At 34.8% G+C, this 25817-nt stretch overlaps 1 protein-coding gene across 3 annotated transcripts in view; it reads right to left on the bottom strand.

Annotated features, from left to right (window-relative positions):
- SOX5 (SRY-box transcription factor 5) overlaps window positions 1-25420 on the bottom strand; it is a 753263-nt gene extending 727843 nt beyond the window's left edge. For 2 of the 3 annotated variants that reach the window (XM_030804393.1, XM_030804395.1), the window contains exon 1: window positions 25323-25420. The gene's annotated coding sequence lies outside the window, so the exon portion shown is untranslated. The remainder of the gene's footprint in view (window positions 1-25322) is intronic. The other variant, XM_030804392.1, reaches the window with a different exon arrangement.
- Between the last annotated feature and the right edge of the window lie 397 nt (window positions 25421-25817).

Below are 25817 nucleotides of genomic sequence, written 5' to 3'. Positions count from 1 at the left end.
CAAATATGTTATTCTATATGGGAAGTGTTTGGGTAGCAGCAACAGGCTGAATGAGACAGCTGAGACTAACAAAAAAACTTACTTCTACTAAGATTTATATAATTACTGTACTTCTTCTACATAAATACAGATCTTCATTATTTTTCTCATAAACCTGGTATTTAGGAATTTAACTTGGTTCATTCTTATCCTAATCATTTATAGATGATCCAATTTTAGGGTTTGTCTAATTAACTGCCAAAAGTATGTTAAGGTTGAACAACTATAGTCTCAAAATACATTTTAGTGATAAGATTCAGCATGGCAGGAAGTTTCTTCATTCCCTCCATTAATGTTTTGATGACCTTCTTGAATTCCCAAAATGAAATACTTTTTACATTTTTACATTTAATAAAATAGGTCCCATTTGCCTTATTTCTTAGGGTCTGACAGTCTATATTATACCCTAGCTCTAAATACAAGCGAAAGTTCCAGACCCTTTTGAGGAGACATCCTTGTCCTATTGAACTAAGATGGTTAGGGATTTTTTTTTGTTTTTTTTCTTCAGATGAAGTCTCGCTTTTGTCGCCCAGGCTGGAGTGCAATGGCGTGATCTCGACTCACTTCAACCTCCGCCTCCTGGGTTCAAGCAATTCTCCTGCCTCAGCCTCCCAAGTAGCTGGGATTACAGGCGCCTGCCACCACGCCCAGCTAATTTTTGTATTTTTAGTAGAGACGAGTTTTCACCATGTTGACCAGGCTGGTCTCAAACTCCCGACCTCAGGTGATCTGCCCACCTTAGCCTCCCAGGCTGGGATTACAGGCATGAGCTACTGTGCCTGGCCAGATATTTTAAAAATAAATTAATAAGGCAGTATATTTTATCACAGCCCAATACACCTCGGCACCACAAACCCAGTTATTAAAAAAAAAAAATTCCTGCTAAAAACAGAAGTACAGATTTTTGTTAAATTTGCCATCTTAAGTTTAATATTTCTCATTCTGCAAATCTTAATCATTTTTGCTTTTGCCAACATTACCAAATGAACAAATCTCAACAGTGAAGAAATGGTGGGAAAAGAAAGACGTCTCCTATATACTCTTACACAAATGATCACATTCCTTAGAAAACAGACTCATTTCCTCTCATTCTTTAGAGGAAAAAATGTCTTTTACATAGATCCCAACTGTATCAGTTCTATGGAAAATTAGGAACATAATAAAACAAGTTAATTTCCTAAATGTCAGACATATAAGAATCATAGCAAAGACCTATGAAATTTTACCTCTAGTATTTAAGCAAAACCAATTGCTGTCACAATTTGCCTCACATGCCTTCGTTTTTACATAGAGAATGTGTTTGGTTTCACAGGTAATTGGTAGCCTTGAGCACATGTAACTTACAATCACTGAATAAAAAGATTCGCTTTGGTGAATTAAAATGGAACAATTTCTCCAAAATGAAGGGGGAAAGGCCAAAAAAAAAGTTAAGGGGATTAATAGGCAAGTGTTTCATCTATTTTTGCATTTAATTTGATGTCATGAAAGCTTCAGGCATCTAAAAATATACCCCTTTTATTCTTGTAAGTCTGTAAGATTTGGCTTTTGGAATAGAAACTGTTTAGGTGGGGAGGAAATTGTTGAATTCTGTGTCTATGCTTAAAAAAAAAAAAAAAAAAAAAAAAGAGGGTTGACCATAACCCGAGGCCCCAGCTCCTGCAGAGTGCCTGTTGTTATGAAAGCAAGGTGCTCCACACGATCTAATCATAGCACTAAACCTTGTTACAAGCCCTTTTACAGCTCCAATATCTAGGTTACATGGAAACACGCTGGAGAGCCTCCTTGTACTATGAAATAAATGTCATTCTGACTGGCATCCTCTCTTCCAGCAAGTAATTTCCCTCTGCTGATAAATCGATACAGCAAAAACAAATGAGAGCGCACAATGGGCACAGTGAGGATTACATTTTTATTCATTTCAGAGCCCCTGCAGCCAAGTTTTTTAAGCACAATAGCAGAAAATGATGCACTTGAGCTAGGAAACAAGAGATACAGAGACATTGAGATAAGAAAAGAAAGACAAAAAAAGAGAAGAGGGAAAAAGTGGGAACAAAGGGAAAGCCAAGAGAAAGGAGGCAAGCGTATTCCTGCCAAGCAGCTCAGACATAAACTTTTGTTTGAGAGAAAGATTAATATTTGAATTCTTGCTCAGCTCCTCATAAAAATCATCAGAGAAGCACGTGCACATTTTTTTTTTACTTCTTTATTCTGTAAGTTTGCAGATAATTTGAAAGGGATCTAAGATTCAACTTTTATTGATTACTTACTGATACTAACATAGATACAACATAGGATCTTATCTAGAAAATGAAGACTAATCTAGAAAATCCAAAACTAGAAATAGTAGAAAAGATGCCATTGATCTTTATTCATCTTTGGGAGTCCCCTCAAGTCATTTATATTTTTCACTGTCTTTAAAGCAAAGATGGAAAGGGCAAAACAAAAGAAAAGCAAGAGCATAGTTACTATTTGTAAGAGGTGTGGGAAACCCCCATATAAATATCTTTTAAGATACTAATTTTCTAAGTCTCAATATAACTGAATGGGCTATCATGCAGAAGGAATGTGGCGTTCATTGTAAAGTGAAAATTTTAAGACATTCTGTCTTTTGAAGGCAAAATGGAAAAGACCATCTCATAAAACCTCGAAAACCCCAAATTTCCTGTGAAAGGATGGCGTTAGGTTTCCTGTTATTTACTATGGCATTTAACTCTTCTTAAGGCAATGGAAGTGAAAATGAGAGAATTCTAAAGTCTTAATAAGGCTTTATAGACAATATGCTCTTGTAATCCTTCAGTTCCAAAATAATTCTTGGGCAAGTTTCTTAACTATCTGTGTCTCAATTTCCTCATCTATAAAAATGTAGATGATGGTAATAGTAAGTACCTCACTGTTTTAGAAAGAATTGAGTGAATTAGTGTAAGTGCTTAGAACAGTTCCTGACTCAGAGTGAGTGCCACATAAGTAATGACCATCATCATCATCATGACCATCATCATCATCATTATCATCATCATCATCATCCACTGCTTCGAAAGCTACAGTTTGGGTGTTGTCAACATTTTCTGTTTGATCTACAAGGTAACAATGCATTCAGAGAATACACTCTTAGTACCACTGCACAATACTGAACTAGATGGATTATGGGTCTCATCAGGACATAATTTTTAAATATTCTTAACTGTTCTGTGATATCCCAGAGTCAATATACTCTCTTGGTGGTCACAGGAAAGGCAAGTTAGAAAATGTATCTCTATTGCAATCCATTAGCATAGATGCTCCTTGATTTGTGAGGGGCTTATGTCCTCACAAACCCATTGTAAGTTGTAAAAAATAGTCAAAAATACATCTAATACATCTAATCTACCAAACACCATAGCTTAACCTCACCTTCCTTAACTATGCTCCCAACACCTATATTAGCTTACAGTGGGGAAAAAAAAATCATCTAATACAAAGTCTTTCATAATAAAGTGCTGAATATTTCATGTAATTTATTGAAAATTGTACTCAAAGTGAAGAACAGAAGGTAGCATGGGTACTTGAAGTACAGTTTCCATTGAATACGTATCACTTGGGTTATCAAGTGGAAAAATTTTAAGTTGAACTATTATAAGTTGGGGACTCTCCATATTCTTTTTTCTTTGGGCTGCTCAAATATATATATATATATTTCCTATGACTTTTTCAACGATAATTCAAAGACAGTGTTTAATATATTTTAATGTTATTTATGATCTTTCTCATTTGGGCTTTAATTTTATATTCTTCTGTCTTTTAAGAACTTGGATTAGTGTCGGCTTCTAGTGTCTCCATCATTCATAATTGCACTGCATTGGTCCACCCACTTTACTCCTAAAGAAGAGGTAAGAAACAGAAGAGGAGATGACAGTGGCTCTTCAACTATTAATATACCACAGACTTCAATAATAAATGAAGAGAAACAAGAAAAGAAAGCAATGCAAAAAGAACGGTACTGCCCTCTTTCTCTCCTGAACCATCAATAAATCAAGGGTAGGTAATAGCCTAAATCTGTATTTCTCCAGTTTTTTCACTAGCATCTTCCCCAATGAACCATTTTAAATAGTTTTTCCTAATTGTCCAAATATGAAATGTTAATGCACTAGATATACTGTATATGTATATGTATCTTTGCTGTCTACATAAAAAGAGTAAGCTTTTGTTGTCTCCCAAGAAGCGATTGTTGCCCCTTAAATGGCAATATTGCCTTTTGACAATATAAGGATTAATTCTTAGGAAAACAGCTTTCTCCTTATTAGAAATATTGAGTCGAACATAATTGAGAAGGTAGGCTGAAATTCACTGTTATACTTGCATGGTTTGCACGTTTTTAGCAAACCTTTAAGTACTACTCTATGGCTGTATAATTTATCTTACCCCAATTCCAAAACAGTACTTTGAGGGTGTAAGAGATATGGCAGTTTGTGAAAGATGCCTGACAAACTACAGAGCAGTTTAAGGACAAGAAATAAGGGGGATGCAGAGTAAAGTGGAATTGTTTCCAATTAAAGCAGCTAGGGAATTAGGTAGGTGGAATGTAATTATCTACACTGGAGTTTGGCCAGGCTTCTCGACTCGGAAAAAAATGCTCTGTGATCTTTAATGAATAGAGAGGTAGGTCCAAGTTTAACATCTCATCCAAAAAATAAAATAAGATTTCTAAGTCCTTCTTTCCCGGAACGTAAGTGGCATTCTTCTTTAACGAATTTGAAACTGCTTATAAGTTCCATACTTCAATTTAAAATAATTATTTCATAAAGCCATGACTTTTGAAATGGGAGTGTTGGAGAAAAGACAGTAAAATGGCTCCAGCAATCAATAAAAGAGGCTCCATTAATAGCAAATAAAAGTGAAATCTGCGGCATTTTAAACCACAAGTTGTTAAGTCATACCAACATATATCAAAAATTGAACAAGTTGGTTAATGTTTTCTTGGTTACCTAAAGAAGGAATTTTTAAAACAGGTTAGTTTGCTCAAAGTGTGCAAACCTTCCCCAATGACTGAGCTGCCAAAGCAGTGTAATGAAAACTGATAAGCTATGCAAACTTGGGAAGCCCGAGATGTGTGGCCGATAAATGTAAGCAGACATTATATCTTTCATAATCAGTGCAGAAGGAAAATGTGAACGGAATAAATGGTTGAGAAATATCATACATTCCATTAGATGCAAAGATTGAAGTGTTAGACACCTTTTAGCTCAACTTTCATTTAATTTATGGCTTTCCGTTCTGTAGTCTAAAGGGACTGAAAAAATTCTTTCTCTAATTTTTTCCCCTTTCATGGCTTGACCACGAAGATGAAATTGGGGTACTTTAATTACCATTCAGAGCCAAAGGCTTGCCCTTTGATATGGAAATCCCACTTCTGCGACCGCCTTTTCCCGGGCCCTTCTCCTTCCAGTTGCCCAACAGGAATTTTAAGCAGCTTTTTCACCAGCTGATAGGGAAAGCTAACTGTAGCTCTTTTCTATTAAGTTTTGTTTTAAGTTACACTACCCTTCTTTCACCAAATTGGAAGAGCTGAAAATGAGGGAGGGGAACAGAGAGAGAGGGGGAGAGAGAGAGAAGAGGGGCAGGGTGGGTGGGGAATGACTGACTATCCATTAGAGTTGCAGAATTATAGTTTCTCCCCTGTCAGCATGAAGTATGGCCCATCCTGCACAAAGCCTCTTACTTTAAACACACACACAGAGCATAAACCGATGAAAACTGCCATGTGCAGTTACCCCGTTATTGTCATCTGCCTGCTGCATGACTCCCGGCTTTGCTATAATTATTAATTGCACTTGTCAACTGTCATTAATTCCTCTTTAGCATCCCTGTCTTTGAGTAATTAGACAGAACAGCCTCACTGAGCTCATTGTTTAGAGCCCCTTGAAAGAGCCCACTGGGCTTTCTGCAGAGAAAACCATCAGGAATACAATAGAGCACTTCTGAGTTAACCCTTTGGAAGTGTGAATAGAAGGGAAAGTACTTTCACAGGTTTGGGTGGCCTGCTTTGGTTTCTGGGTACAGAAAGTCATGGCCAGACACCTAATAAATGGAACCATGTTTTAAATGTTTCTTTCCTGCAAAGAAGGGTATTTAAGTTGAATGAAAAGTCAGAGAAAGGCCTTAGGAAAAACATAATTTCCTAATTATCATCGCTAAATTTTTAATGATTTTCTCATTTGATCGTATGTTTTGTATTTTGGAAGAAACAAATTTTTCAGAAATAATAACTTCCTACATTTGTTATATACATTTACATGTACAATGTATAGATGCATACACAAATATGTGTATATTATGCACAAAATTGTTCTAGGTGATTTCTGATTTCTCTAAGTCACAAAAATTTTAGAAGAACAAGATTGAAGCTCTAGGGGTTTTTTTTTTGTTGGTTTTGTTTTGTTTTTTTCTGAGATGGAATCTCGCTCTGTCGCCCAGGCTGGAGTGCAGTGGCGGTCTTGGCTCACTTCAACCTCTGCCTCCCAGGTTCAAGCAATTCTCCTGCCACAGCCTCCTAAGTAGCTGGAATTACAGGCACGCGCCACCACGACCAGCTAATTTTTGTATTTTTAGTAGAGATAGGGTTTCACCATATTGGTCAGGGTGGTCTCAAAACTCTTGACCTCGTGATCTGCCCACCTTGGCCTCCCAAAGTGCTGGGATTACCGGGATGAGCCACCGTAACCGACCAAAGCTCCAGTTTTTATTTAAACCTTTTTCCAGCCTCCCACAGAAGGATCCAGTTGATGGTGCTTTTAATTGTACAACTAGTGCCTCTGACAACATGGTTTTATTTTCTTTTAAAGCCCCTATCCTGGTCAGGTGCCATGACTCACGCCTGTAATCCCAGCACTTTGGGAGGCCGAGGCAGGTGGATCACGAGGTCAGGAGATCGAGACCATCCTGGCTAACATGGTGAAACCCTGTCTCTACTAAAATACAAAAAATTAGCCGGGCATGGTGGCGGGCGCCTGTAGTCCCAGCTACTCAGGAAGCTGAGGCAGGAGAATCGCTTGAACCCGGGAGGCGGAGGCTGCAGTGAGCCGAGATCACGCCACTGCCCTCCAGCCTGGTGACAGAGCAAGACTGTTCAAAAAAAAAAAAAAACACTTATTCTGAGAACTAAGACATATTTGGCTTTGGGCCCATGGCCCTTAAACACTCCCTGAATTTAGCTAGTCTCACCCGATTAAAATAGAACAAACAAACAAGTGAGCTACATGGTTTACCTTTGAGCAGTAATTAAAAATAGGAATTATTGTTATCATTTTAAATGACATCATGTATCAAGAAAGCACTTGAAAACTATTAAGTATTATAAAACATCATTATTATTTTATCACCATTGGCTAATAAAACTAAATTCTGTTAGCCATTTTCTAATAACAACACTCTTAATAATAATATTTAAAAGTTACCTGTTATTTGTTAGAAAGTTACCTGTTATATGTTAGAAATCACTCCTGTAGAAAAGCTTCTCGATCTAGCTGTTCCAGTAAAAAACAAAAATCATAAGAATTTCTTTTGAAGAAAATTAAGGTCTATGGAGTTGTGGAAAATAAACTAAAGTAAAGTTGATCACTAGGAATCATTAGAGCTATTTCCTATATTATCTTAGCTACAAGATTTTTTCAGACACTAGGTGAGTGCTTTTTAGCAATAATAACATACATTGAAGTCTAGATATGTACTCTATGTACTTTATATACATTAATTCATTTAATGTCCAAATCTCTGTGAAATAGGTACTATTATCTCAATTTTAGAGATGGAAAAACTAAGCAACAAGTAGTTACAGAAGTTGTCCACGATCGCACAGTTAGGCAATAGCAGTCAAGTTCTGGTGAGCCCAAAGGCTCCATTTTAACCACTCTTCTAGGCCACCTCTCCAGGATGGAAGATACTATCTTTTCAAGTTTCCATTCAATAGGTAATGTATCTAGATTTCTGGTGATGTTTCCTCCGGAGCAAAATAGATTAATTAATGTACCTTTAGGTTGGTGCAAAAGTAATGCTTGTCATAAAAGTATGATAAAAATATGTTGAACATCTTAGCAACTTGGCATTCTATATATTCAATGTGGAACATTGGGGAGCACAAGAGAGAGACAGAAAAAGAGCGAGAGAGAGAAAGCAAGCAAGCGAGAGAGAGCACGCACATGAGTTTTGCAAATGTTGTAGATTAGCTATTCTCGGGCACTGTTATTGTGTGTAAATGTTAGGCTAAACTAAGAAAAACATATTTATACATTTGTGTGTATATATTTACATATACACGCATATTGAGCTATTAACATAGTTCAATGCATTGTTTACTGAGTATTTATTGCATATGTAGACTGTGCTAAGTATGTAAGGTACAGAGGGAAATAGAAAAACATAAACTGTGATTCCTAAGTAAAAGACATTTTCAAACTTATTGAAGACAGAATTTTGAGAACCACACAATTAACACACTACAAAACGCTAAATGGAATATGATCAATGAAATAGATTAAATGAAACAGCTAAGATCAATGACAAGCAGTTACAGGGAAGAAAATTTTGAATTATTTAAAGGAACAACTTTCTAAGTATTATAGGTGTCCAACAATGCATCAGGCTGGCTTGATAAGTAATGAACATTCATTACTAAAACATTCAACTTGGGTGATGATCTATAAAAGAACAAAATAAAAGAATTTCTATAGTCAGTGGGACGTTGAAACAGCCTAAATACTGTTAGTGTTCATCGTGTACATCTTAGATTCCATAATTCCAAAAAATAACATTTTAGTAAGGGAGAGGAACTTTATTTCATTATTTACAGAAAAGTCATCTTGAAGAAGTTTGATGCTGGATTTGATTTTGAAAGATGAATTGGAGATTAAGAAGTGGTAATAAGAGTAAAGAAAAAAAATCCAAATAGAATTACAAGCACAAAGACAGATATGTAGAAATAAACATTTCTTGGAAAGATAAGTTTAAAAGGCCTTCCTCACTAACTCAAAGGGTAAGATGGGAATGGTATGAGAGGAGTGGGTGGGGATGGTATGAGAGGGAGTGAGGAAGAAGTAACAGAATAAAACCTGTATCTGTGGAAAAGAGGCACACTGGAGAAGAGCATGATGAAGCATTGTTTTCACTGATTCACTGAGGATGAGCATGATGGGTGACCTGTCAATCAGGAGATAGCAGGAGTTTAGTACGGAGTTATATGGGAATAGAGATCTCGTTTCCACTACCAACAAAGGGACCTTAGGTAAATTACTTGACCTTCCTCTAACTTGGTAGCCATATCATAGGATTGTTACGATGACTTAAAAGAGTTAATCCATAGAAAAACATTTAGAAAAGTGCCTAGCACACAGTGAGCATGTAATAAATGTTAGCCATCATTATTATTACAGTATACCTATTGCCAACCAATACATCTTAATTGATGTTTAATGAGTATAGTACAGGGGAAGAGAGATGATTCATGGTGGTTACTTTTCTAACAGAGCTCCTGCAAAGTGGAATGGACTTCCTTAAGTAGTGATATCTTTTTCTTATTTAAAGTACAAATGATGAAGAGAAGTCATCTATCATAATGTTGTGAAGAGGTTTTCTGCAAGGAATGAGAAGTTGGATCACATGTCTCTCAGCTCTCTTCTTATTCTAAAGTGCTGAAATTCTAAGTGATTAACAGTCAATCTTACCAATTAATAAGAAATCCATACTTTCAGTCATTGGAAAAAAATGAAATTTAGGTAATAATTTCTCAACTTTGGGTTGATGAAGTACTATACTATCAAGAGTGTGAGCTTTGCAGTAAGATTATCTAGACTCACATCCTGGTTGGGTCATTTAATTCTACTTGTGTAAGCTTGGACAAGGGCATTTTAATTTGCACATGCCTGAGATTCCCAAATTAAAACCATGATGATAATAATAGTAATTCTTATAGGTTTGTTTTGAGGGCTCAATGAGTTCAAACAAACATGTAAAATATTTATAAAATACTTATGAGTGTTTAATATATGCTAACTATATCCTTGTCATTGAGATTTTACGTGTAGAATGTAAAAGAATAGAAAATACTAAATTTTAGAGGAAAAATACTGTGTATCTACAGCAACAGCACATTTTAAAACTCTCTTTTCATACTTTCATTATTCACCCTTTGTAGTACTCCAGTCAATGTGACTAAAATTTTTAGCAGAAAAGGTAGCTGATGGACTCATCCTGGACAGTTTTGGAGTATATGAGCCATTAAGGACTTTGTAGCAAAAGATCACTCCACTGAATTTGTATTACTTGGATTTACCATTGCTCCCAACACCCACTCTCATTAAAAGCATTTACACAGTTTCTATTGGGAACTTATATTACATTTTACTTTCGGTTTCTTGAATTCCAAAATCCACTCCCATCTACCCACCCCAAAGCCACACCACACCACACACCAGAAAAATATTTGAGGCCGTAAACACAGCATATGCTGAATATTGACACTTCCCCTATAGGAAAAAAAAAATCAATGGCATCTCACTATTCACCAAATTAGACAAGATTAGCAGGTTGAATTTAATGACCTGAAATTGACAGACTTATGTGTCGCTACTGCCTTAATATTTCTGAGCCAAACTGAATTACACAGTTTTTTCTGTCTCTGCACCTTTGTGCATCCTGTCTCAGTTCTCTCCTCATTTCCACCATTCAAGGCTCCACTCAAATATCATCGTCTTAGCTTTGCCTTTTTGGATTCCCACTTCTACTCCATAACCTCTTCTTCCTCCATCCCAAGCCTGTGAAACCTCTTCTGTTTCTGATATATGAAATATACCAAAAAATATCAATTTTAAAAGCATATGAGATTGCGAAAATAAAAATGAGAGGCTGTATTGTGGTAAATATATTCCATAAATGTTTATATCTTTGGCTACGGAGACTTCAAATTTGGCACCATTTTAGTAGTGAATGGCAAAAAAAGAGTACTGATTAGGTATACAATTCACAGGCATCGTTAGATAAAAACAGACTACTGCTCAGGGGCAACATAGCGTGTAAGAGGAGTCAGAAATTCCTCCCAAGGAGACTCAGAGACTACAAACTGTAGGTTGCAATGAAACAATTCTGCAACGCAATTCTTGATGGGCATAATGAGTTGTATGGGACTCTTTCTTACAGCAGCCCTCAATCAAGGACAGTGACACCATACTAAAGCATAGGTCTTAGAAACCACTTACTTGAGGTACTCAAGAGGCTGAGGCAGGAGAATTGCTTGAACCGGGAGGCAGAGGTTGCAGTGAGCCAAGATTGCACCACTGCACTCCAGCCTGGCTGACAGAGCAAGACTCCGGCTTAAAAAAAGAAGAAATTACTAGGCCGAGTGTGGTGGCTCACGCCTGTAATCCCAGCACTTTGGGAGGCCGAGGCGGGCAGATCATGAGGTCAGGAGATCGAGACCATCCTGGCTAACACGGTGAAACCCCGTCTCTACTAAAAACACAAAAAAATTAGCCGGGCGTGGTGGCGGGGGCCTGTAGTCCCAGCTGCTCGGGAGGCTGAGGCAGGAGAACGGCGTGAACCCAGGGGGCGGAGCTTGCAGTGAACGGAGATCGTGCCACTGCACTCCAGCCTGGGCCACAGAGCAAGACTGCGTCTCAAAAACAAACAAACAAACAAAAAACAAGAAATTACTAAAAGGAAGATGAAACAATACAGAATATATTAATAATTTTTGTTTCTGTACATTTTGAGTACTTTGTTCAAAGATAACCTAAGCACATCATTAAAATAAAAAAATTGATTAAAATCTTAGGTAATGAACATCTTGGATATTGCTATGCAAGTACTCAGTATATATGTAACTAAGATAAATTTGCTGAGCAATATTTAGCTATGTAGCATTTCTACTTTCACAGGGGTACTGTTGCAAACTAGAAGTTCCTCAAAGAAATTTCAAATCAGATTTCTCCTCTGCTGGCATTCCTGCACACTTGTACTTTCTAGTAGTTATGCAGCCTTAATCTTCTAGAAATTTAGATCATAATTCCAAGAGTTATTAGGTTGGAAAACAGCTTCTGGGCAAATGATGTTATTCCAAAAACTTTTTACACCAGAAATAATAGTTGGATTATTTCTGCCTTATAGTCTTCAGGCTTGATTTTTAATGTAATTTAAGTATACTGACATGACTTTTTTCTTTTTACTTTTAAATAACAATACTCTTAAAGAGTATTGAGGGAGAGATGAGGGGATAAAGATATGACAAGGGTTTTTAAAAGGTTAACCTTTGCTTTGAGCTTCCAATTTCTGTCCAGTTTAGCCTATTCTTCTGTATTCCAATGGCATTAGATAGATATCTTGGTATTTGCTATTTAAGGATCAATCAATGCATTGAGTTCTATTAAATTTCTGTCACTCCTTTTTAAAATAGCTAGTAAATGTATACATTTTCTTTTAAAAAATTTTTATTGCTGTTGAAGTTATATTTTTCATAAAATATAAATATTTGTATATGAATTTTGATATCAGTACAGATAAAGTTTAGAAATAGAAAAATGTTCATGTACTAAAACTCACTTATTTAAACCTCACCGTCTGAGGTGTGTTGAACAACGGGAGAACACAGAATTCATTTTATAAGGGAGTTCCTTTAGAGTCAAATAGGTGAGTTCATTTGAATAAGCTATCAAATGTATTTATCTTTATTTTAATAATTTGCTTCATCCTCTGCATCCTTTCATTACAATAATCACGTCTTCAAATTAAGGCATTTGGTTACAAAAGTGTGGGGAAAAGGTGGAAATGCAGAGCCTTAAAAAATCCCTCTGTAAATGTATCTGTAAATTCATGGATAACCACTTCATTAATAAAGGACAAAGTGACTAAAAAACACTACAAGAGTGGTAGAAGGATTTGAGTTTTCAAAAGGTGAATATCACAATAAGGGATGATGTCTATTATAAAGGATCCTGAATTTATTTTCAAAATATTCTAAAAATCTCAAACCTGAAGTATTGTTTTCAGTGACAGGGGGACCCAGTTGAATTCAAATTAAGGCAAAAGTTGATAGGACGGGAAGAACTACCCAACTAGGGGAGGCAGATCAACCCGAAAGCCTGCTGTCTCCAGAAGTGGTGTGTCCCCCAACTTACCATGGGGATTTTCTGAGCAAATCTTGGATAAACTTGTTATCACTGTTACAGCATATTATTCTGCCATGTAGACTTGAGTTTCAATATATTGAAATTTTCAAAAAACATTTTGTTCCTCTAGATTTTCTCTAATTAAAAAATTAGAAGAAATAACTTAGATTCTAAGTTGAAATAGTAATCTATGTATATAGAAAATGCTCTCATTAGAAATAATATGGCTGGGCGTAGTGGCTCACGCCTATAATCTTAACATTTTGGTAAGTTGAGCCGAGCCCTTGAGCCTAGGAGTTCGAGACCAGCCTAGGCAACACGGCAAAACTCCGCCTCTACAAAAAATACAAAAAAGTTAGCTGAGACTGGTGACATGCGCCTTCAGTCTTAGCTAATTGTGAGGCTGAGTTGGGAAAATCACTTCAGTCCAGGAAGTGGAGATTATAGTGAGCTGAGGTCACGCCACTGTACTCCAGCCTGGGCAACAGAGTGAGACTCCATCTCAAAAAAAGAAAAGAGAAATAATATAGAAAGACTACTACATTGATATTTATGGTTTAAAAGTGATGTGCATTTTTCTTAAAATGAATGTAATATATGTTCATTAAAGAAAGGTGGCTGAAACATACAATTGAGAAGAATAAATTTTGAAATCAGCTATAATCCTATAGTGTAGGTAAAGCATTTTAGTGTTATCTATACACTATTTTTCTATGCATGCATGTGCATCTATGTACTCATTCAACCAATATTTCTTGAATATTTCCTATGACCCTGGTGTGGTTTCTCATGTCATTATAAAATTCTTTTTCAATAAAATTAATATTGCATCATACACGACCACCACAATTTACCTAACCAGAGTCTTATTTTTCTTGACATCGGGTTGCATTTTGTCACCCAAGAGGGAGTGCAGTGGCATGATCATGGCTCACTGCAGCCTTGACCTCCTGAGGAGCTGAGACTACAGATGCATGCCATCATGCTGGCTAATTTATTTGTCTGTGTGTGTGTGTGTGTGTGTGTGTGTGTGTGTGTGTGTGTGTGTGTGTTATTTTGGTGGAGATGGGGGTTTCACCATGTTGCCCAGGCTGGTCTCGAACTCCTGGACTCAAATGATCCACCTGCCTCAGCCTCCCAAAGTGCTAGTATTACTAAAGGCTAAGCCACCGTGCCTGGCCCAGGGCCCATTTTTAATAAACAGGTTTTCAGTTTTGTGTTACTATTAACACTATATCCTTTTAGCTATAAATATGCATATATGTATAACTAAATATAAATATATACCTATATACATGCACATATATAATATATATGGCAAATTGCTAGAAGCATAAACATCAACATTAACAGACTTCTAATGTGCACTGTGTGAAATGGTTCTGATACAGTAACACGACTGACACAACTGGACACAGAAAGCGAGAGGCTTCATCTTACCGTGATTTCTTCATCATTGGTTACTGTGGCATTTTTAATCTTCATCAATTTGCTAAATGAACTATGATCTCAATTTAATTTGAATTACTTGATGATTCATAAAAATCAAACATTTTATGTTTATTCTTCATTTGACTTCCTCCTCATTAATTGAATATTTCTATTATCTCTGTTCCTATTAATTTGTAAGCAGTTTAAATGATACCCTAATTGCATCTGTTGAACATAGGAAAATGCCAATAGTTGACCAGTTTTAACAAAAATGGCAATTTAGGTTGTTTCTCCTAATGTACTGCAAATATATTTCTTGGATTTCCATTTGTCTGCCAGTCTTATCGTTGAAGATGCAAAGAAGCTTTCTCATTTATGTGATCAAACCTATCATAATTTTTCTTTGGTGATTATCGCCTTTGGTGTAATGCTTTAAAAGGACTTTCAACCCTCCTCCTGCTTCTATTCACCAACACTGTCTCTTAGTATTTTTGTGGTTTCTTTTGATAAGAATTTAAATCTCTAATCCTTCTAGAATTCATATTGGTAATGGTATAAAATTGTAACTTTTTTCTAAATACTTATAAATCTGCCTTGAAACCATTTCTGTCACAAAGATTTGAAATGCCTAGGATAACACTTGTGCTACTCAGGAGGCTGAGGTGGGAGGAACTCTTGAGACCAGGAGGTCAAGGTGGCAGTGAGCCAAGATGACATCACTGCACTCCAGCCTGGGCAACGGAGCAAGACCCTATCTCAAAAAGAAAACAAAACAAACCAACAAAAACCTTACTATGTTATGTGGGGAGTTAAATTCCCTAATGATAGTCCAAACCTCATGTGTATATTTTGTTATATCATAGAATATTATAAAACACCCATGATTCATAAAATGTAAGTTACTTTCACAAATTATCTAAAAGATGCATAGATATGAGCATTATGTAAGAAAATAAAAAACACAATTCATAATTACAAATTAGGGAATACTTTTACATTCATTTTAAAATTAATCTCAGCACTTCAACCTCACTTATGTATGCAAAATATATTTGCATTTACAGAATATGACTGTGGGCAATGCTTCCACTGAGATGATGTATAATCTAGAATTTTTGTACTCTAAACTTTGCAGAAAGTACTATGAAAACAGTTTGGGTTCATGGTTTTTACTTAAATTATTCTTGTTAGGACAACTTCTTTGTCTTTCTAAAGAAAGACAAAAATAAGCAATTGCTTGCTCACATATATTACGTTAAAGGCTTTTAGTCAAAAGTTCATGGATTATTTTATTTGGAAATAAAAATCCTCTTCATTACAAATAATTGCTGGACAACAGAATGATGCTTATGCAATTGTTATTATATTATTAAGGAGCAGATTTTGTCATCTGACTTTTAAAAAGTAATAAAACTCAAATTGTCCCATAACTTTTGAGAGATTCTCACATATTTTTAATCAATGAGGAAGCTGAAAAGCCACAGCAAAAAAAAACTGTACAGAAGACCATTATATTCTGCCAGGCTAGGGTTTGAGGGCTGCTTCAAGTGGATCAGTATTGGCTACTTAAGTAGCAATACCTAGTTCCAAGATCAGGAAAATGGAGCATTTCTACTGAGATGGCGTTATGTTACTTAAGTTGATGTACCTTTTGAAATTAACTCTGTAATTCAAAAGCGTGCTAGTAAAACTCTCCCAGTGAATTATATGTACATACACTTGAAACACCCAGAAAACAAGTCTAATAATTTTATGCTAACCTATTCAGATAAAATATTTGTATGTAGAGCACGAAGACAATCAAGTATAATCAGGCATTTAAACAAATAATGTTGTGCTAAGAAAAAAATTATAAGGGTATAGTAACATTAGATTTAAGTATTCCTTTAGTCTGCTTTGCATGGTGTTTTACTGAAAATGCTTCATTATCTTGGTGAGAGTAAGCTGAAAGTATATTAAAAAAAGGAGTCTTAAGAGATTTAGGTGTACAATAAGAGACAATTTACAATGATTTATAAAGGTTCTGAAAGACAATGAGAAATAGAAACAGACTATAACAGAAATGTTATACCTTTCAGAAGATATACGATCATATAATAAATTATTAAGAAACAAAGGATGTACATCCAAAGACTACTTTCAGGAATCAATTCTACCATATGTTACAAGAGAAATGTGGATGAAATTGTAGAGCAGAAACAATTAGGTGCACAGGTATGTAGCATCAGGAGCCTTTATTTGTGCAACCTAAAATCTGTGCTTTCTTTATTAAAGTAATAACCAGGATTTTTATTTCAGAGGGTCATTGGATTTGGCCAAGGTCTTTCATTCTTGTTAATTATTATGTGTTCAGAGTAATGCACGTTTTTATCTACAGGTGGCAGACCTTTTAAAAATCAATTTCAGTCATATTCAGTATTTTGTTTTGGTTTGTGTATATTTTTTAGTTGCCATCCCCATTAAAATGTAAGAGTGTGCTGTTCAGAGTTCTCATTAATGTTGCACAATTTAGATGATAGATTTGTCAACAAAGTGGCTCATTCTCAAAGGCCAGTGAACCCTGTCGGGATAAATGCCTTAAAAATTGTATATTGCAGGGTAATCTTTAATTATATAGAACTCACTTGACAATTTACAGTATATTGGGATTATTTTCCTTTTTCAAGCAATAAAGCGTTTTACTTTATAGATTAGGGTGACTGAGGGAAAAAAGTGATTGGATTTGATAAATAGTTAAAGCAAAGAGCTTGCTTATTTGCAAGTAAAAGAGAAAGGTGACCAAAAGGCGTGTACAAATGACAACCACTTAGGATCACAAATTATTAAGTGGCTAAATGGTTAAAGCAAATAACTATAAATGCAGTGACATTTTAAAAGAATGTTAACACAGAAAGAGATAAGCAAAACAAAAATATACTGACACCAGTGGTATAACTAATCATTATCCTCAATTTAACTTCATAAAATCTTGGATTTAAATACCTATGTGAAGTTTCTTATTTTGTTGTGTTGGTTTTGGTCAATTCAGTATATAATCTGGTGTTCAACTGAGCCTTTTTGTGACTATTATTGATTTGTTTGAAAGGATTTTTAACAGAGAACTCAAAATATATGTAAACATCCATAACTTTATAGTTCTCAAAACATTTTTATTCCATTCAGTCTAATACCCTTCTATGCCTACTATCCTTTATCACATTTCTTTATTTTTATTCTCTTTTTTTTTTGAGACAGGGTCTTGCTTTGTGGCCCAGCTGGCACGAACGTGGCTCACAGCAGCCTTGAACTCCTGGGCTTAAGGTATTCTACTGACTCAGCCTCCTGAGTAGCTGGGAATACAGGCATGTTCCACCATGCAATTTTTTTTTTTTTTTTTTTTTTTTTTTTTTTGAGACAAGGTCTTCCTATGTCACCTAGGCTGGTCTCAAACTCCTGACCTCAAGGCATCTTCCTGCCTCGGTCTCCCAAGATACTGGAATTACTAGCATGAGCCACCATGCCCAGCCTGGTATTAATAAACGCTTATTTTACTATGCTATTTTTGTTCATTTCTAATGTGGGAAACTCTTTTTCTTTTTTTGAGATGGAGTCTCGCTTTGTCATCCAGGCTGGAGTGCAGTGGCCCGATCTTGGGTCACTACAACCTCCACCTCCCGGGTTCAAGCAATTCTCTGCCTTAGCCTCCCGAGTGGCTGGGATTACAGGCACCCACCACCACACCCGGCTAATTTTTGTATTTTTAGTAGAGATGGGGTTTCACCATCTTGGCCAGGCTGGTCTTGAACTCCTGATCTCGTGATCCACCTGCCTCAGCCTCCCAAAGTGCTGGGATTACAAGTATAAGCCACCATGCCCAGCCTAATGTGGGGAATTCTTTATAAGAACCTTCAATTATTTTACCTAATTTTGAAAGATGTCTCTATTTAATTTATACTATTTGCCAGGGTATTTCGCCCACTTAAAGCATAAAACACCACAAAAAATTAATAAAATCTATCAACTATTTGCTCTATTAAGATTTATCTATCATGAGATATATGTACAGAATATGTTCAGTTTAACACATAGTAATAAAGCACATGCCCATGGAAGCACCACACAGGTCATTACCGGCACTCTCTCTTGAGTGAGAAGTGTTCCTGGACACAAATTCTGCACCCTGACCTCAACCTCTTTCGTCATTTGTACATATCAGCATTCCCTGACTTTTACACTAGTATTTCTTGTTTGTCTTTAGTCTTCCTATCTACGGTGCGTTCCTAAATGATATAATTTAGTTTGCCTGGAATCATCCTATGTGTATTCTGACGTGTCTTCATTTTTCCAGCTAATATTAATTACAGCACTAAGATTCTTCCATTCTCAATACTTCACATGTCATTGTACGATTGTTCTATAATTTTCCAACTTGCTGATTACAGCTGAGTTATTTCCGGGTTTTTTGGCAAATACAAATATTTCTCCTGTAAACTATCTTGTAGATGTCTTCTGACACATATATGCACATATTTCTCTAGGATATTTATCTCTAGGAATAATAGAATTGTTATTGCTTAAGCAAGGGCTATAAATTTCAACTTTACTAGGTACTGTATCTAAAAGTAGTTGTTCCAACTTACATCCCAACAAGCCCTAGATGACTGTTGCTGTTGCTCTCCAACCTTGTCAATGCTTTGAACTGCTAGACGTTTTACTTTTCTCTATTCTGAGGCATGTGTAATGGAATCTCATTAGGAGTTTATGTTGTATCTCCTGGCTACTACTGAGACTAAGGATTTTTTCATGTCTTGGACATTATTTCATATTTTGGACATTTTCAAATTATTGTCTATTTGGATTTCTTCTTTTGCCTTTTTCTACCGGACTGTGTGAACTTTAACAATGACTTGTAGTTTTTTAAAAATCAATTCTGAATACCAACCTTGTCAATGATGTTTTTGAAATTTATTCTACTACTCTAGGTCCTGTTTTTCACTCTTTTTATGGCGTTTTCTGATAAACAACAACAAGAAAATGTGTCGTGCGCTTTTTCGGCTTAAAGAATCCTTCTCTACTCCTAAGTCATATTCCCAGGTTATGATCTTAGAGTCTCTCAATATTGTTCTGTCCCTTACACTTAGGTTTGGGCCAACTAAAATTGATTTTTCTGTGCGATGTGAAGTAGAGATCCAATCTTATTTTTTACATGGAAAATCAATTTTCTCAGTATCCACGTATTAAAAATTTCTCTACTTTAAAGGACTGCCCTTATTAGAAAAAAAGTATCCATAATTGCAAGAGTCTGAATTCTCTATTGTCTCTCATTTGCCTACTTGTCTATCCATGCAGGAATGCCATACTTTCTGAATTAACGGAGCTTAATAAAATCTGTAGGGCAAGTCTTCCTACCCGTTGCTCCTTTATAAAGAGTATCTTGACTATTTTTTGCCTTTGGCATTTTAGAATTAACTTGTGACATTTGACACACACACACAAACACACACACACAATGTACAGATAACAAGAAACAAAGACAAAAACAGAGTATTTATTGTGATGGCATGGTACTTATAAATCAATAAGGGAGAAAGAGACATCTTTACAATATTGGATCTTTTCAATGCATGAATATGGTATATCTCATCATATCAGCCTTAGAAAATATTACTTAATAATGTTTCACAATTTTCCCCATAGAAATATTGTGCATCTCTTATTACCAGAAACTAGAAAAAATGATGTTGATACACAGAAAAACTGTACGTTATACTATATTATATGTATCAGTCTTGCAAAATTGTCTTATTAACTCATATCGTGTGCCAATAACGATAGTTAGTTGTTTCTTTTTCAATCCTAATAACTTTATTTCCTTATCTTTCTTTACTGCATTGACTAGGATTTCTAGAAAAATACTAAATAGCAGGGGTGATAGCAAATATCCTTGTCTTGTTCTTGAACACAGACGGAAAGCCTTTAACATTTTACTGTTACGATTTATCTTTACTGTATGTATTTTATATCACATTAAGGAAGTTCCTCCCTGCTTTTAGTTTTCCAAAAAATTTTTAATACAAGAAACAGATGTTGAAATTTATTAAATGCATTCCCTGCATTTATTGAAATAATCATATGATAGTTTGTTTTAATCTGTATTAAATTGTTTATTTTTTTTTACATATTATCAAACCTTGTATTTCTGGAATAAACCAACTTGGTCATAATTTTTTATTAAATGATTAAGTGATATTTTTATATACTGCCAATTTTGAATTGCTAATATTCTGTTGAGGATATTTCCACTTATAATCACAAGAGGAATTGGCCTGTAAGTCCTTTTTCATACTATTCTCATCAGCTTTGGTATGAAAATTACATGATAATTATAAAATGAATTCGGATTGTTACCTCTTCTATCTTTTGAAAAAAAAAAAAAATTATGTAACATTAGACTTTGGCTGAGTGCAGTGGCTCACGCCGGTAATCCCAGCACTTTGGGAGGCCAAGGCGGGTGGATCACTTGAGGTCAGGAGTTTGAGACCAGACTGGCCAACATAGTAATATCCCATCTCTACTAAAAGTATAAAAGAAATTAGCCAAGCATGGTGACATGTGCCTGTTAAGCATGGTGACATGTGCCTGTAATACCAGCTACTTGGGAGGCTCAGGCACAAGAATCGCTTGAACCTGCGAGGCAGAGGTTGCACTGAGCCAAGATCAGGCCACTGCACTCCAGCCTGGGCCACCCAGTGAGGCTCGGTCTCAAAAAAAAAAAAAAAAAAAAAAAAAAGATTAGACTTATTTCTTCCTTGAATTTGCCTGCGAAGTCATCTTGGTCTAGATTTTGCTTTTGCTTTATAGGATGATTTTTGATTACTGAATTAAATTTCCTTTATAGTTATAGAACTATTCAAGTTCTCTATTTCTTTTCAGCAAATTTTGGCATTATATTTTTCTAGAAATTTTCCCATTCATCCAACTCTTTATATTTGCCCCAGAAAACTTATACGTTTTTCTTACTAGCTGTTTAATATCTGCACATCTGTTGTGGTGTCTCCTTTTTCAATACTGATAATGGTAATCTGCCCATTTCTCTTGCATTCTAGCTCAGTCTCATCAGAGGTTTGAAACATTTATTCATCTTTTCCAACAATCAGTTTTTCGGCTTTCTTAGTCCTCTTTGTTTTACGACTGTTTTCCATCTTGTTAATTTTGTTCTTACTTTAATTAATTTCTTCCTTTTACTACACTGAGTTCATTTTGTTGTTTTATAACTTCTTGAGAGGAATTCTTGGCCTATTAATTTTTGCCCTTTGCTTTTATAGTATATTCATTTAGGTTATAAATTACCCAGTATATACTTCTTATAGGCATTCTATAATTGTTATATGTAGGATATCTATTATCGTTTAGTCTAAAAACTTTCCAATTTCCATTGTGATTTCTTTTTAATTGTGAAACTATATTCCTAGCTCTATTTCTGTTTGCAGCTTAATTTCATTGTGATACAATTTTAATTCTTGGAAAATGGTTGAGGCTTAATTTAATAAGATATTCATTGACTTAGAATATGGTCAATGTTTATCATTGTCTCTTATGTGCTTGAAAATAATGTAAATTTTACAGTTGTATGCAAGGTTCTACATATATCCATAAGGTCATGTTTCTTAATCTTGCCATTCATCTAAATCTCACCAATTTTTCTATTTTATAGTATCAATTACTAAGACAAGTGAATTAATATCACTGCTATTATGCAGTTGTTTATTTCTCTTGTTGTTCTATCAATTATTCCTTAATACACTTCAAGATTATGTTATTAGGGACACTGAGATTTAAAATTATTCTGTCTTCCTGTTGAGTTGAAACTTAAATCATTTATAAAGTGACTATCTCTAGTAATGATTTGGGCTTTAAAGTCTATTTTGCTTAATGAACTTTAAACACTAGTCACACCAGTGTCCACATAGTAACTATTTGCATGGTATAATGTTTTCCATTATTATTTATCTCTGACACATGAGAAGTCTGAGCAATAGCAGTTAAGGAACAAACCCAACAGTAAACAGGTATAAGTGGTATAATCAGGAGACAGACCTAAACTATCTGTCTCCAAGGTCTATGCTCCCAAACATCATGCTTCTCTTACAAGTTCAAAGAGTAAAGTCAGTTTAGGTTTTGAAAGGAAAAAAAAAAAAAAAAAAAAAAAGCTTTCACTGTCATTTCCACAAGTATTTTCTCACATTGCTAACAAATTGTGATTTTTCACTCATCTTGGAGTTAAATTCTCACTCTTCTAATATTCTAAGGTAACATAATACTTTAAAAAAAACTCTTAATCCAGAACTGCAGTACTCAACCTCTTCTACTTACACACAAGTTTTGCTTTGTGCCTTTGAAATAGGCATGCATACCAGAAGCCTTCATGTGTTTATCCAATGCCACTGAACTGCAGCACGGTGCCTTGAACTGCCCTAAACTAAAAGAGGCAGCCAGGCTGCAATACGATCAAGATGTCTAAGTGGTTGTACGGATCTACTGAGCAGGAATCCTCATTTCAACCCGACTTTGGGAACAAATAACCAAAAGGATGGGTGCTGGGCTGTTTCAACTCTCCTTGAATAGAGATATATATAGTATCTTAAGAAACAGAGGCACTTAGCAACTTATGTATACCTTATGAAAATCCATACCTTTTATATTTCCCGAATTTTAATATTAAATTATACTTACTATTTAAAAACCCTGTAAACTATGAAGAAAATTAAAACTTCTCATGAGTCCTTTATCCAGAGTTAATTATATTTGATGTGTTTATTATTTTTTCTATTAATTTTTCTGTTTGTAATATATATGTACATGTGGAGATATATATGTGCATACGTGTGTACATATATACCCACAAACTTGGAAACACATTATATCTTTAGTGTAGACTCCGATTTTTTAATTTAACATTGCATTACGCATAATTTTATGTCTTTTAAAATTCTTTAGAAAAGAATTTTAAATATCAAATATCAAATTTTAAATATCAAATATCAAATGAAATACTCATTTCATTCTGGTTGCAGAATATCCCATCATATAAATGTATTCAAATTTATTTAGCCACTGCTCTACTGCTGAACAGTTAAATCTATCTCAAATTCTTCCACTTATAAATATATGAAAATTAACTTAAAAGAAATACAAAATTTTATCTTGTTTAAACTGTTATGTTGGATCTGGATCACTTGCAACTAAATATCTTCGAAACTAATAGCATGGGAATGTTGCATAGAATGCTTTGAAAACATTTAAGGCTGTTTACAGAAGTGGCCAATTCCTTCCTGGGAAGTTGAACAAATACAAGGTTTCCCCAGAATTATTAAAAATGTCCATCTCTCTATATTCTTGTTATAATATTATTATTCCAAATTACTTTCCTCTAGTTAGATAAGTGAGGCATAACTTTGCATTCATTTTATTAGCTTTTGTATTAGTTATATTCCTTATTAACTACTTGTTCTTATATCTCATTATCTTTTAAATTAAGATGTCACTGTCTTTCTTATAACTGCTCTTTACATTTGATGTTTGCCATATTTATTAGAAGCAGTAGTCTCAGTTTGTTACTTGCCTTTTAATTTTATTTATGTTGGTATTTTTGCCTGTAAACCTATAGAATTTTTGTTTGGAATAATTTGGTTGTGACTTATTCTACTTCTGTTAGCATAAAAATCTATTATTCGCTATATTTTCTTCTATATTATATTGTTTCATTTGTCTGTGAATATATGAAGCCTGAGTTATAAGTATTTTAATAATACTATTTGGGATTTTAACAATTTTGTTTTTAAAAGAGGTAACCACTACCACTAATTCTAAGGGTTTTCACACATATACTTGCATCTTGAAATGGTGGGAACATAAGTCATAACACTGTAAGAGCAGATTTCTGAATAAATGAGCGTTAAGTCATTATGCAAGATGAACAGTGTTTCACTATTCTTTTCAGGTATCAACAAAAGGAGATTTCCCTTTCAATCTTACTGGTGACAACCTTCTCCTGAACAACAGAATTCCTTCCTTTCATCCTTTTCTGCAGTTACCTGCATGATGACTAGTCAATCAATAAATTAGAAAAGGATTTTCAACTCTAGATCCGTGGTCAAACTTTCAGTGCCTGTTCCCAAGAGTATAACATTTTTGAAAAGACAAACAGGGATTTCATGCACACACAGATAGGTGCCTGTGGAATGCTTCTGTCATAAATTAGAAAATATTTGTCTGGCTTTAGCAATATTACATTTTTGTGTGTATTAACAGAATCATACCCTGGAATACTTAATAGCCTATAGAAATTTTTCTAAAATATGTGACCTATCCATTGTAATCCCAAATATTTATTTTAAAGCAACAACAAAAAGGAAGCAACAAATGTTTCAAAAAACATTTTTCAGTGGAGAAAAAGCTTTCACAACTTCAGAAAAAGTGTATCTCATTAAGAAAATAAAAAGAAAAGAAATGTTGCTATCATCTGCCAGTTTAGAGACATTACCATCATAATGAGTCTCAAAATCATAATTAAAAAGCCAGTTGTCATCTGAATATAAAAGACTATGCACTATACTTTTATATGCATGTTTTATATATTTTTACTTATACATTAAAAATAAGAGAAAGCATATAAACTTCCATTTTTGTGAAATAGCATAGTTATCAATTTTTCAAAAGTGTATATTATGTGTTTTATGAATATACCTTTTTCCTACCCAATGCAGTGCCAGAATTCTCTGTTCAGCTTTCAGAATCTTGTCAACAGATTCAAACAGGAATCATGTCATCAGCAAGAGGAAAGCTGGAAAAATAAAAGTAGACCATTAACAGTGCATTGTTTTATTTAGTAAACATCAACATATGACTCTTGAAAATAGAAAATGTGTAAGGTTTTCAAAAGAAATTTACATTTATATATGTAAATAAACCATTAAATATATAAATATATATGTAAATGTAAATTTACATATATAAATGTAATAAAATTATGGTTTGTGGAAGAAGGGGTATTATCTTGGCATTATAAAGCCACCACAATTAATCTAAAAACCCAGTAGTTGTTGTGGTCCAATTGTAATGTAAATATCCTGCAGATGCTTTAGGACAGGCTACACTAAGGTAGATTCTTGTTGCTTGAAATGACTCATGAGACATCTTCAGGTGTCCTCTTAGGTCTCTTCTTTGAGCCCATTCAAACCT

This window comes from Nomascus leucogenys, chromosome 23, assembly GCF_006542625.1.
Source record: "Nomascus leucogenys isolate Asia chromosome 23, Asia_NLE_v1, whole genome shotgun sequence".
NCBI lineage: Eukaryota > Metazoa > Chordata > Mammalia > Primates > Hylobatidae > Nomascus > Nomascus leucogenys.
Note: the sequence above shows the minus strand (reverse complement) of the source record. Positions and strands in the feature narration are given on the sequence as shown.